The sequence below is a fragment of the Manis pentadactyla genome, chromosome 7 (assembly GCF_030020395.1).
Source record: "Manis pentadactyla isolate mManPen7 chromosome 7, mManPen7.hap1, whole genome shotgun sequence".
In the NCBI taxonomy this organism is placed as follows: Eukaryota; Metazoa; Chordata; class Mammalia; order Pholidota; family Manidae; genus Manis; species Manis pentadactyla.
In genome coordinates, this window is record NC_080025.1 from 57,061,252 (window position 1) to 57,075,252 (window position 14,001).

Genomic DNA, 14,001 nt, shown 5'->3' on the forward strand with positions numbered 1-14,001 from the left:
TGAGGAACTGGCTCTGATGTGAGGGTGACGGCAGTATAGAGCTGCAGGATTATGGTGAGGTGTGGATGATGTTAATGTTGACCGTGAGGGGACAGGTCCAAGAGCAGGCCTAGGGTTAGGGTTAGGTGTTCTGGAAGTTGTAAAGGGAGGAGAGCATTATTGTAAGAGTTAGGGTCTGGCTCTGATGTGATGTCAAGTGATGGTATGAGCTTACAGTTTACTCTGAAGCATGGGTGTTATCAGTTGTGACAGTGAGAGTTCAGGTCAAGTAGCCAGGGCTCGCTCTCTCTCTCTCTCTCTCTCTCTCTCTCTCTCTCTCTCTCTCTCTCTCTCTCTCTCTCTCTCTCTCTCTCCCTCTCTCTCCATCGATAACTCATAACCCTAACCCTAGCCCTGGCCACTCATCCTGACCCCTCACCATCACCATCGACAATATCCACGCTTCACTGTATCTATGAAGATCATTCCTGCACTCGCCCCCACCTCAGAGCCAGACCCTAACTCTTACGGTAATGCTTTCCTCCACGTAGTACTTCCAGAACACCTAACCCTAACCATAGCCCTGCCCTTGGACCTGACCCCTCATGGTCATCATCAACATCACACACACCTCACCGTAACCCTGTAGCTCAATACTGCCATCAACCTCACATCAGAGCCAGATCCTCAGTGTAACTGTAACCCTATCCTGCCTGTACACATTACCAAACACTAAGCCTAACCTTAGACCGGTGCACCTGCACCTGACATTTGACTGACAAGTTTGACATCTCCCATGCGTCACCATAAACATGAACCTCAGTCCCGCCCTCATCCTCACATCAGAGCTGGGACCTAACTCTAACTGCAACCCAATCCACTCTGTACACCTTACCAAACAGCTAACCCTAACCCTAGCACTGACTCATGGACCAGATCCCTCTCATCATCATCGATGTCACCCACACTTCACTGTAAGCCTGAAGTTCAATCTCTCCCTCCCCCACACTTCAGAGACTGATGCTAAGTTTAATCAAAATCCTTTCCTCCTAATACACCTTACAGAACACCTAATCCTATCCCCACAACTGCCCTTGCATCTTATCCCTAATTGTCAACATGGAAGTCCACCACGCCTCCCTATAATCTTGTACCTCAATCTTGCCATCACCTTTACATTAGAGCCGGTTCCTAGCTGTAACCATAACATTATCCTGACCTTACTACAACTTATCGAAATCTTTTACTTATCCCTAGACCTGGATCTTTGACCTCATCCCTCACACTCATCATTGACATCACAAACGCCTCACAGTAAGAGTGAAGCTCAGTCTCTCCCTCGCCCTCACATCAGAGATGAATCCTAAGTGTAACTGTAAATCTATCTATGCTGTATTCCTTATGGAACACCTAAACCTAACCCTAGCCCTTCCCTTGCTGCGGAACCCTCATGGTTACCATGGACATCACCAGTGCCTCCCCATAATTCTGAGGCTCAATCTCACCCTCCCCCTCACATCAGAGCCAGATCCTAACAGTAACTTTAATACTATACTGCCAGCTAATCTAACCGAATACCTAAGCCTAAACCTAGCCCTGGCTATGCCACCTGACAACTCACCAACACCCTCGGCAACACCCACGCTTCACTGTAACCCTGAAGCACATACCTGCACTCGCCCTCACATCAGAGCCAGGCTGTCAGTCTTACCGTGATGCTGTCCTCACCGTACAACTTCTGGAACACCTAACCCTAAACCTAGCCCTGCCCTTGGACCTGACCCCTCACGGTCAACATCAGCATCACCCACACCGCACTGTAACCCTGCAGCTCAATACTCCCATCAACCTCACATCAGAGCCAGATCCTCAGTGTAACTATAAACCTCTCTTGCCCATACACATTACTGAACAGTAAACTTAACCTTACCCTGGGGCCCCTGCACCTGACACCTTGCCAACACCTTTGACGTATCCCACAATTCACCATAAACCTGAACCTCAGTTTTGTCCTCGTTCTCACATCAGAGCTGTATCCTAACACTAACTGCAACCCAATCCACCTTGTGCACATTACCAAACAGCTAACCCTAACCCTAGACCTGGCTCGTGGACCAGAACCCTCCCATCACCACGGATGTCACCCATGCTTCACTGTAAGCCTGAAGTTCAATCTCTCTCTTGCCCTCATTTCAGAACTTGACACTAAATGTAACCGAAATCGTTTCCTCCCAATACACCTTACGGAACTCCTAACCCTAACCATAGACTAGCCCTTGCACCTTATCCTTAATGGTCAACATGGAAGTCCACCATGCCTCCCCATAAACCTGAACCTCAATCTTGCCCTCACCATCATATTAGAGCCAGTTCCTAACTGTTAACATAACAATATCCTGACCATACACCTTACGAAAATCTTTTCCCTAACCCTCACCCTGGAGCATGGACCTCATCCCTCACAGTCATCATCGACATCACCAATGCCTCACAGTAAGAGTGAAGCTCAATCTCACACTCGCCCTCACATCAGAGTCGGATCCTAAGTGTACCAGTAAAACTATCCACCCTGTACAAATTTATGTAAACCTAACCCTAACCCTAGTCCTTCCCATGCTGTAGACCCTTCATGGTTACCATGGATATCACCAGTGCCTCCCCATAATGCTGAGGCTCAATCTCCCCCTCCCCCTCACATCAGAGCTGGATCCTGACAGTAACAGTAATACTATGCGGCTGGTTCAATTAACTGAACTCATAACCCTAACTCTAGACCTTGCCACTCGACCTGAACCTACACCATCACCATCGACAACACCCATGCTTCAGTGTAACCCTGAAACTCATACCTGCACTCGCCCTCACATCAGAGCCTGACCCTAACTCATAACATAATGCTATCCTCCCCGTATACAACTTCCAGAACACCTGACCCTAACCCTAGCCATGCCCTTGGACCTGAACCCTCACGCTCAACATCAACATCAACCACACCTCACCATAACCCTTCAGCTCGATACCGCCATCGCCCTCACCTCAGAGCCAGATCCTCATTGTAACCATAACCCTATTGTGCCCATACATGTTACCGAACACTAAACCTAACCTTAGCCTGGAGCCCCTGAACCTGACACTGGAACGACACCATCGATGTTTCCCATGCCTCAGCATAAGCCTGAACCGCAGACTCACCCTAGTTCCCACATCAGTGCTGGATCCTAACTCTAACCACAACCAAATCCACCCAATACACTTTGTGAACAGCTAATCCTAATGCTAGACCTGGCTCGTGGACCAGACCCCTCCCATCACCATGGATATCACCCATGCTTCACTGTAAGACTGAATTTCAATATCTCCCTCAAGCTCACTTCAGAGTCTGACAGTAAGTGTAACAAATTCCTTTCCTCCCAATACATCTTACAGAACACCTTACCCTAACCCTAGCCCTGCCCTTGTACCTTATACCTAATGGTCAACATGGAAGTCCACACACCTCCCCGTAATCCTGAAACTCAATCTCACCATCCCCCTCACATCAGAGCCAGATCCTAACAGCAACTGCAATACTATGCTGCCAGTACATCTAACCAAACTCCTAACCCTAACCCTAGCCCTGGCCACTTGAACTGGACACCCACCATCAACTTCTACAACAGCCATGCTTCACTGTAACCTTAAAGCTCACACCCGCATTCAACCCCACATCACAGCCAGATCCTAACTCTTTCCATAATGCTATCCTCCCCGTCCAACTTTCGGAACACCTAACCCTAACCCTAGCCCTGCCCTTGACCTGACCCATCACGGTCAACATCAACATCACACACACACCTCAGCACAACCCTGCAGCTCAATACTGCCATCGCCCTCACATAAGAGCCACATCCTCAGTGTAACTGTAACCGTATCCTGCCTGTACACATTACCGAACACTAAACCTAATCTTAGCCCTGGTCTGCTGCACCTGACACCTGACTGACACCTTCAACATCTCCCAAGCCTCACCATAAAACTGAACCTCAGTCTCACCCTCGTCCTGATATCAGAGCTGGATCTAACTCTAACTGCAACCCAAACCATGCTGAACAGCTTACCGAACAGTTAACACTAACCCTAGCCCTGGCTCATGGGCCAGACCCCTCCCATCACCATCAATACCATCCACGCATCACTGTAAGCCTGAAATTCAATCTCTCCCCCACCCTCACATCAGAGCCTGACACTAAGTGTAACCGAAATCCTTTCCTCCCAATACACCTTACAGAATACCTAGCCTTAACCCTAGCCTTGCCCTTGCACCTTATCTCTAATGGTCAACATGGAAGTCCACCATGCCTCCCCATAATCCTGAACCTCAATCTCGACCTCACCCTCACAATAGAGCTGGTTCCTCACTTTAACCATAACACTATCCTGACCGTACACCTTATCGAACACTTTCCCCTAACCCTAGCCCTGGAGCTTAGACCTGATACCTCACAGTCATTATCGACATCACCAACACCTCACAGTAACAGTGAAGCTCTATCTCACCCTTGCCCTCACATCAGAGTCGCATCCTAACTGTAACCATAAACCTATCAACCTTGTACACTTTACTGAAAACCTAAACCTAACCACAGCCCTTCCTTTGCTGAGGACCCCTCATGGATACCATGGACTTCACCAGTGCCTCCCCATAACTCTGAGGCTCAATCTCACCCTCCACCTCTCATCAGAGCAGGACCCTAACAGTAACCATAATACTATGCTGCTGATACATCTAACTGAACTCCTAATGGTATCTCTAGCCTTTGCCACTCAACCTGACCCTGAAACGTCACCATCAACATCACCCACGCTTCACTGTAACCCTGAGCTCATACCCACACTCGCCCTCACATCAGAGACAGACCCTAACTCTTACCGCAATACTATCTCCTCTGTACAACTTTCGGAACACCAAACGCTAACACTAGCCCTGCCCTTGGACATGACCCCTTACGGTCAACATCAACATCACACACACCTCACTGTTATCCTGCAGCTCAGTACTGCCATCGCCCTCACATCAGAGCCAGATCCTCAGTATAACCATAATCCTATCCTGCCTATACACATTACCGAACACTAAACCTAACCTTTGCCTGGGGCCCCTGCACCTGAAACCTGACTCACAACTTTGATGTCTCCCATGCATCACAATAAACGTGAACCTCAGTCTTGCCCTCATCCTCTCATCAGAGCCAGATCCTAACTCTAACTGCAACCCAATCCACCCTGAACAACTTACTGAACACCAAACCCTAACCCTAGCCCTTCCCTTGCTGCAGACTCCTCATGGTTACCATGGACAGCACCAGTGCCTCCCCATAACTCTGAGGCTCAATCTCATGCTCCACCTCTGATCAGAGCAGGACCCTAACAGTAACCGTAATTCTATGCTGCCGGTACATCTAAACAAACTCCTAACCATAACCCTAGACCTTTCCCCTATAACTGAGCCCTTACTGTGAACATCCACAACACCCACGCATCACTGTAACCCTGACACTCATACCCACACTCGCCCTCACATCCAAGCCGGGCCTTAACTCTTACCATAATGCTATCCTTCCCATACAACTTCTGGAACATCTATCCCTAAACCTAGCCCTGCCCTTGGAAGTGACCCCTCATGGTCAACATTAACATCACACACACCTCACCATTACCCTGCAGCTCAATACCACTGTCACCCTCACATCAGAGCCAGATCCTCAGTGTAACCAGAACCCTATCCTGCCTGTACACATTACCTAACACTAAACTTAACCCTAGCCCTGGTCCCCTGCACCTGAATCCTGACCGACACCTTAGACATCTCCCATGCATCACCATAAACCTGAACCTCAGTCTCGCTCTCGTCCTCACATCAGAGCCAGATCATAACTCTAACTGCAACCCAATCCACTCTGAACACCTTACTGAACAGCTAACCCTAACCCTAGCCCTGGATCATGGGCCTGACCCATCCAATCACCATCAAAGTCACCCACGCATCATTGTAAACCCGAAGTTCAATCTCTCCCTTGCCCTCACATCAGAGCCTGATGCTAAGTGTAACCGAAATCCTATCCTACCAATACACCTTACAGAACACCAAACCCTAGCCCTAGCCCTGCCCTCGCACATTATCTCTAATGGTCAACATGCAAGTCCATCATCCCTCCCTGCAATCCTGAATTTCAATCTTGACCTCACCCTCACATTATAGCCAGTTCCTAACATTAACCAAAACACTATCCTGATGGTAAACCTTATCGAATTCTTTTCCCTATCCCTAGCCCTGGAGCTTAGACCTGATTCCTCACAGTCATCAATGACATCACCAATGCCTCACAGTAACAGTGAAGCTCAATGTAGCCCTCGCCCTCACATCAGAGTCGCATACTAACTATAACCGTAAACCTTCCAACCCTGTACACTTTACCAAACACCTAACCCTAAACCAAGTCTTTCCTTTGCTGCAGGCCCCTCATGATTACCATGGACATCACCAGTGCCTCCCCATAATTCTGAGGCTCAATCTTACACTCCACCTCTCATCACAGCAGGATCCTAACAGTAAATGTAATACAATAGTGCACATACATCTAATCGAACTCCTTACCGTAACTCTAGCCCTTGCCACTCGACCTGACCAGTAAGTGTCAACATCAACAACACCCATGCTTCACAGTAACCCGCAGTCACTCCCACATCAGAGATGCACCCTAACTCTTACCGCAATGCTATCCTCCCCATATAACTTCCAGAACATGTAACACTAACCCTAGCCCTGCACTTGGAACTGACCCCTCACAGTCAACATCAACATCACACACCTCACCATAACCCTGCACCTCAATACCACCGATGCCCTCACATCAGAGCCAGATCCTCAGTGTAACTATAATCATATCCTACCCATACACATTACTGAACACTAATCCTTACCTAAGCCCTGGTCCCCTGTACCTGACACCTGACTGACACCTTCAACATCTCCCATGCCTCACCATAAACCTGAACCTCAGTCTCACCCTCATCCTCACATCAGAGCTGGATCCTAACTCTAACCACAACCCAATCCGCCCTGAACACCTTACTGAACAGCTAAAACTAACCATAGCTCTGGCTCGGGTGCCAGACTCCTCCCATCACCATTGATATCACCTACCCATCACTATAAGCCTGAAGTTCAATCTCTTGCTCACACTCACATGAGAGCCTGACACTAAGTTTAACCAAAATCCTTTCCTCCCAATACACCTTACAGAACACCTAACCCTAACCCTAGCCCTGCCCTTGCACATTATCTCTAATGGTCTACATGGAAGTCCACTATGCCTCCCTGTAATCCTGAACCTCAATCTCAACCTCACCCACACATTAGAGATGGTTCCTAACTTTAACTGTAACACTATCTTGACCATACACCCTAAAAAACTCTTTTCCCTAATCCTAGCCCTGGAGCTTAGACCTGATCTGTCACAGTCATCATTGCCATCACGAACACCTCACAGTAACAGTGAAGCTAAATCTTGCACTCGCCCTCGCATCAGAGTCACATCCTAACTGTAACTGTAAACCTATCAACCCTGTATGCCTTACCGAACACCTAACCCAAACCCTAGCCCTTCCTTTGCTGCAGACCCCTCACAGTTACCATAGACATCACCAGTGGCTCCCCATAACCCTGAGGTTCAGTCCCACCCTCCACCTCTCATCAGAGAAGGATCCTAGCAGTATCCAAAATAGTATGCTGCAGGTACATCTAACTGAATGCCTAACCAAAACCCTAGCCCTTGCCACTCGAACTGACCCCACACCGTCACCCTGCACAACACCCACACTTCAGTGTAAGCCTGAAGTTCAATCTCTCCCTTGCCCTCACTTCAGAGCCTGACGCTAAGTGTAAACGAAATCCTTTCCTCCCAATACACATTATGGAACACCTAACTCCAACCCTCACCCTTCGCTTGCTCTGGACCCCTCATGGTTACCATGGACATCACCAATGCCTCCCTATAACTCTGAAGCTCTATCTCACCCTCACCCTCACATCAGAGCTGGATCCTAATGATAACCATAATCCTATGTTGCCTGTACATCTCACCAAACTCCTAACCCTAACCCTAGCCCTGGCCCTTGGCCCTGATACCTGAAGATCACCATTGTGTTCACCCATGCCTCACCATATACCTGCAGCTCAGTCTCGCCCTCGTCCTGACATCAGAGCATGATCCTCACTCTTACTGTAGCCCTCTTCTGCCTGTACACATTACCAAGCACAAAACCTAACCCTAGTCCTGGCCTTGAACCTGACCCTCACAGTCACCATCAACATCACTCATACTCACCATAAACCTGAAGCCCCATGTCGCCACCGCCTTCACATCAGAGCCACATCCTCACTGTATCCGTAATCATATCCTGTCCTAAGCCTTACAGAACACCTAAACATAACCCCTAGCCCTGTCCCCTGGATCTGATCCCTCATCATCAGTATCAATGTCACTCATGCATACCCGCAACCCTGAAGCTCCATCTCACTATTGCACAATCATTAAACCCAGACCCTGCCTCTAACAGTAACCCTATTCATCCAGTACACTTTAACGAACACCAAAACCTATCCCTAGCCCTGGCCCCTGGATGTGAAACCTCACCGTCAGTTTCAATGTCAACCCTATCAAAACATAAACCTGAAACACAATCCTGGCCTCATCCTCACATCACAGCCATACCATAACACTACCCCAAACCCTTTCTCCCAGTACACCTTCCTAAGCACATAACACTAACCCTGGCCCTGGCTCATAGACCAGACCCCTACCATCACCATCGACATTACCCATGACTCACTGTAACACTGTAACTCTATCTCACTGTCACCCTCACATCAGAGCTGGATCTTAAATGGAAACATAACCCTATCCTGCCCAAACACCTAACACTAATCCTAGCCATGGCCACTCAACCAGACCCCTCACCATCACAATCAACAACACCCACACTTCACTGTAACCCTGAAGTTCATACCCATACTTGCCCTCCAAACAGCTAACACTAACCCTATCCCTGGCTCCTGGACCAGACCCCTCCCATCACCATAGACATCACCCATGCTTCAATGTGTTCAATCTCTTCCTTGCCCTCACTTCAGAGCATGACACTAAGTGTAACCAAAATTCTTTCCTCCCAATACAACTTATGGAACACCTAACCTAACCCTAGCCCTGCCCTTGCACCAAATTCCTAATGGTCAACAACAATGTCCACCATGCTTCCCCTTAATCCTGAACCTCAATCTGGCCCTCACCCTCACATCAGAGCCAGATCCTAACTGTAACTGTAAACCTATCTTGCCTGTACACCTTACTGAACACCTTATCCTAACCCTAGCCCTGGCTAGTGGGAAAAACCACAACCATCACCAACAACATTACCCACAACTCACTGTAAAACTGAAGCTCTATTTTGCTGTTGCAATCCCATCAGAGCTGGATCCTAAATGGAACCATAACCATATCCTGCCCATACACCTAACCCTAAACCTAGCCCTAGACACTTGACCTGACCCCTTACCATCACCATCAACAACATCCATGCTTCACTATAACCCTGAAGTTCATAACCACACTCGCCCTCACATCAGAGCTGGATCGTCAGTGTAGACATAACCCTATCCTGCCCATACACATTACTGAACAATAAACCTAACCCTAGCCCAGGTCCCCTGTACCTGACACATGATGGACACCATTGATGTCATGCACGCCTCTCCATAAACCTGATCCTAACTCTAACTGCAACCCAATCCACCCTGTACATATTACTGAACAGCTAACCCTAACTTTATCCATGGCTCCTGGTACAGAGCCCTCCCATCACCGACCTCACCCACGCTTCATTGTAAGCCTGAAGTTCACTCACTCCCTCACCTTCACTTCAGAGCCTGACGCTGAGTGTAATCGAAATCCTTTCCTCCCAATACACCTTCTGGAACACCTAAAACTAATGCTAGCCCTGCCATTGCACCTTATCCCTAATTTTCATCATCAATATCCACCATGCCTCCCCATAATCCTGAATCTCAATCTCGCCTACACCCTCACATTAGAGCCTGTTCCTAACTGGACATGTAACACTATCCTGACCATACACCTTACTGAACTCCTAAACCTAACGCTAGCCCTTGACCTTGGACCTCATCCCTCATGATCATCATTGACATCACAAACGCCTTACAGTAACAGCGAAGCTCAATCTCACCCTCGACCTTGCCCTCACATCAGACCCAAATCCTAACTCTAACCGTAAACCTATGCACCCTGTACACCTTACCAAACATCTAATCCTAACCCTAGCCCTTCCCTTGCACCTTATCCCTTATGGTCAACATGGAAGCCCACCACACCTCCCCATAAACCTGAATCTCAATCTCACCCTCACCCCACATTACAGCCAATTCTAACTGTAACCATAACACTATCCTGACTGTACACCTTAGTGAACTCCTAACCCTAACCCAAGCCCTGGACATTGGACCTCACCCCTCACAGTCATCATCAGCATCATCAGTAACATTGAAGCTCAATCTCGCCCTCGCCCTCTTATCAGAGCTGGATCCTAACTGTAACCATAAACCTATGCTCCCTGTACACCTTACCGAACACCTAACCCTAAATCTAGCCCTTCCTGTGCTGCAGACCCCTCATGGTTACCATGGACATCACCAATGCCTCCCCGTATCTCTGGCTCAATCTCACGCTCCCCCTCACATCAGAGCTGGGTCCCAACAGTAACCGCAATACTATGTTGCCCATACATCTAACCAAACTCCAAACCCTAACCCTAGCTGTGGCCCCTGAACCTGATCCCTGATGGTCACCATTGTGTTCACCCATACTTCACCATATACCCGCACCTCAATCTCACCCTGGCCCTGACATCGGAGCCAAATCCTCACTCTAACCATAACCCTATCCTGCCCTTACTCATTACCGAGTTCAAAACCTAACCCTAGCCCTGGCCCTTAGACCTGATCCATCACACTCACCATCAACATCTCCCACACCTTACTGTAAACCTGAAGCCCTATCTCGCCCCTGACCTCAAATCAGAGCCAGATACTAACTGTAACCATAAATATATCCTGTCCTTACACCTTACAGAACACCTAAACATAACTCCTAGCCCTGTCCCCTGGATCTGATCCCTCATTGTCAGCAACAACATCACCCATACCTCCATGCAGCCCTGAAGCTCAATCTTGCTATCGCCCACACATTAGAGCTGGACCCTGCCTCTAACAGTAACCCTATTCATCCAGTTCACCTTAACAAACACCTGAACCTATCCCAGACATGGCCCCCAGACATGACCCCTCACCATCAGTTTCAATGTTAATGCTGCCAAAACATAAACCTGAAACAAAATCTCATACTCACCCTCACATCAAACTGGACATTATCTCTAACCAAAACCCTATCCTCCCCGTTCACCTTCGTGAAATCCTAACCTTAATCATAGCCCTGGCTTGTGGACCAGAACCCTACCATCACCACTGACATCTCCCATGCCTCACTGTAACACTGTAGCTCTATCTCGCTGTCACCCTCACATCAGAGCTGGGTCCTACATGGAACCTGAACCCTCTCCTACATGTACACATAACACTAATCCTAGCTCTGCCCACTCAACCTGACCCCTCATCATCACCATTGACAACACCCACACTTCACTGTAAACCTGAAGTTCATACCCACAGGCCCACACATCGGAGCTGGACCCTAACTCTAACCATAATGCTATTCTCCCCGTACACCTTCTGGAACACTTAACCTTAATCCTACCCTGCCCTTGGACCTGACCCCACATGGACATCAACATCACCCATACCGCACCATAAACCTGCAGGTCAATACCGCCATCACCCTCACATCAGGGCTGGATCCTAACTCTAACCACAACTCTATCCACCCTGTACACCTTACCGAACAGCTAACCCTAACCCTAGCCCTGGCTCGTGGACCTCATTCCTCACAGTCATCATCGACATCACCAACACCTCACAGTAACAGTGAAGCTCAATCTCGCACTCGCCCTCACATCAGAGTCGTATCCTAACTGTAACCATAAACCTATCAACCCTGTACACCTTACAGAACACCTAACCCTAACCCTAGCCCTTTGTTTGATGCAGACCCCTCATGGTTACCATGGACATCACCAGTGCCCCCCCATAACTCTGAGGCTCAATGTCGCCATCAACCTCTCATCAGAGCTGGATCCTAACAGTAACCGTAATACTATGCTGCACGTACATCTAACTGAACACCTAACCATAAACCTACCCTTGCCACTCAACCTGACCACTCACCGTCAACATCGACAACACCCACGCCTCACTGTAACCCTGAGGCTCATACCCGCACTCACCCTCACATCAGAGCTGGACCCTAACTCTTACCACAATGCTATCTTACCCGTACAACTTCTGGAACACCTAACCCTAACCCTAGCCCTGCACTTGGAACTGACCCCTCATGGTCAACATCAACATCACACACACCTCACCATAACCCTGCAGCTCAATACTGCCATCGCCCTCACATCAGAGAGTTCTTCAGTGTAACCGTAACCCTATACTGCCTGTACACATGCCCGAACACTAAACCTAACCTTAGCCCAGAGCCCCTGCACCTGACACATGACCGACACGTTCGACATCTCCCACGCCTCATGATAAACCTGAACCTCAGTCTCACCATCATCCTCACATCTGAGCTGGATCCTAACTCTAACCACAACCCAATCCACCCTAAACACCTTACCAAACAGCTCACCCTAACCCTAGCCCTGGCTCATGGGCCATACCCCTCCCATCACTGTCAATGTCACCCACACATCACTTTAAGCCCGAAGTTGAATCTCTTCCTCACCATCACATCAGAGCCTGATGCTAAGTGTAACTGAAATTCTTTCCTCCCAATACACCTTACAGAACACCTAATCCTAACCCTAGCCCTGCCCTTGCACCTTATCTCTAATGGTCAACATTGAAGTCCACCATGCCTCTCCATCATCTTGAACCTCAATCTGGCTCTTGGTCCTAATTCTTGATGATCACCATTGTGTTCACCCATGGATCACGGTATACCTGCAGCTCAATCTCACCCTTGCCCTGACATCAGAGCTGGATCCTCACTCTAACCATAACCCTATCCTGCCTGTACACATTAACAAATACAAAACCTAAACCTAGACCTGAGCCTTGGAACTGACCTTTCACAATCACCATAGACATCACCAAAAACTCACCATAAATCTGAACTTCAATCTCACCCCTGCCCTCACATCAGAGCCGAATCCTCACTCTAAACATAAACATAACCTATCCTTATATCTTACAGAACACCTAAACATAACCCCTAGCCCTGTACCATGGATCTGACCTCTCATCATATGCATCAACATCACACATGCCTCCCCGCAAACCTGAAGCTCAATCTCACTATTGCCCACACATTGGAGCCGGACCCTGCCTCCAACAGTAACCCTGTTCATCCAGTACAACTTAACGAACACCTGAAACTATGCCTAGCCTTGGGCCCTGGACCAGACCCCTCACCATCAGTTTCAATGTCAACCCGGCAAAAACATAAACCTGAAACACAATCTCACCCTCACCCTCATATCACAGCCTGACCCTAACTCTAACCAAAACTTTATCCTCCCCATACAACTTCCCGAACACCTAACCCTAACCCTAGCCCTGGCTCCTGGACCAGACCCCTACCATCACCATCGATGTTACCCATGCCACACTGTAACACTGTAGCTCTATCTCACTTTTACCCTCACATCAACGCCAGATCCTAAATGGAACTATAACCCTATCCTGCCCTTACACCTAACCTTAATCCTATCCCTGGCCACTCGACCTGACCCCTCCCCATCACATTTGACAACACCCATGCTTCGCTGTAACCCTGAAATCCATACCAGAAC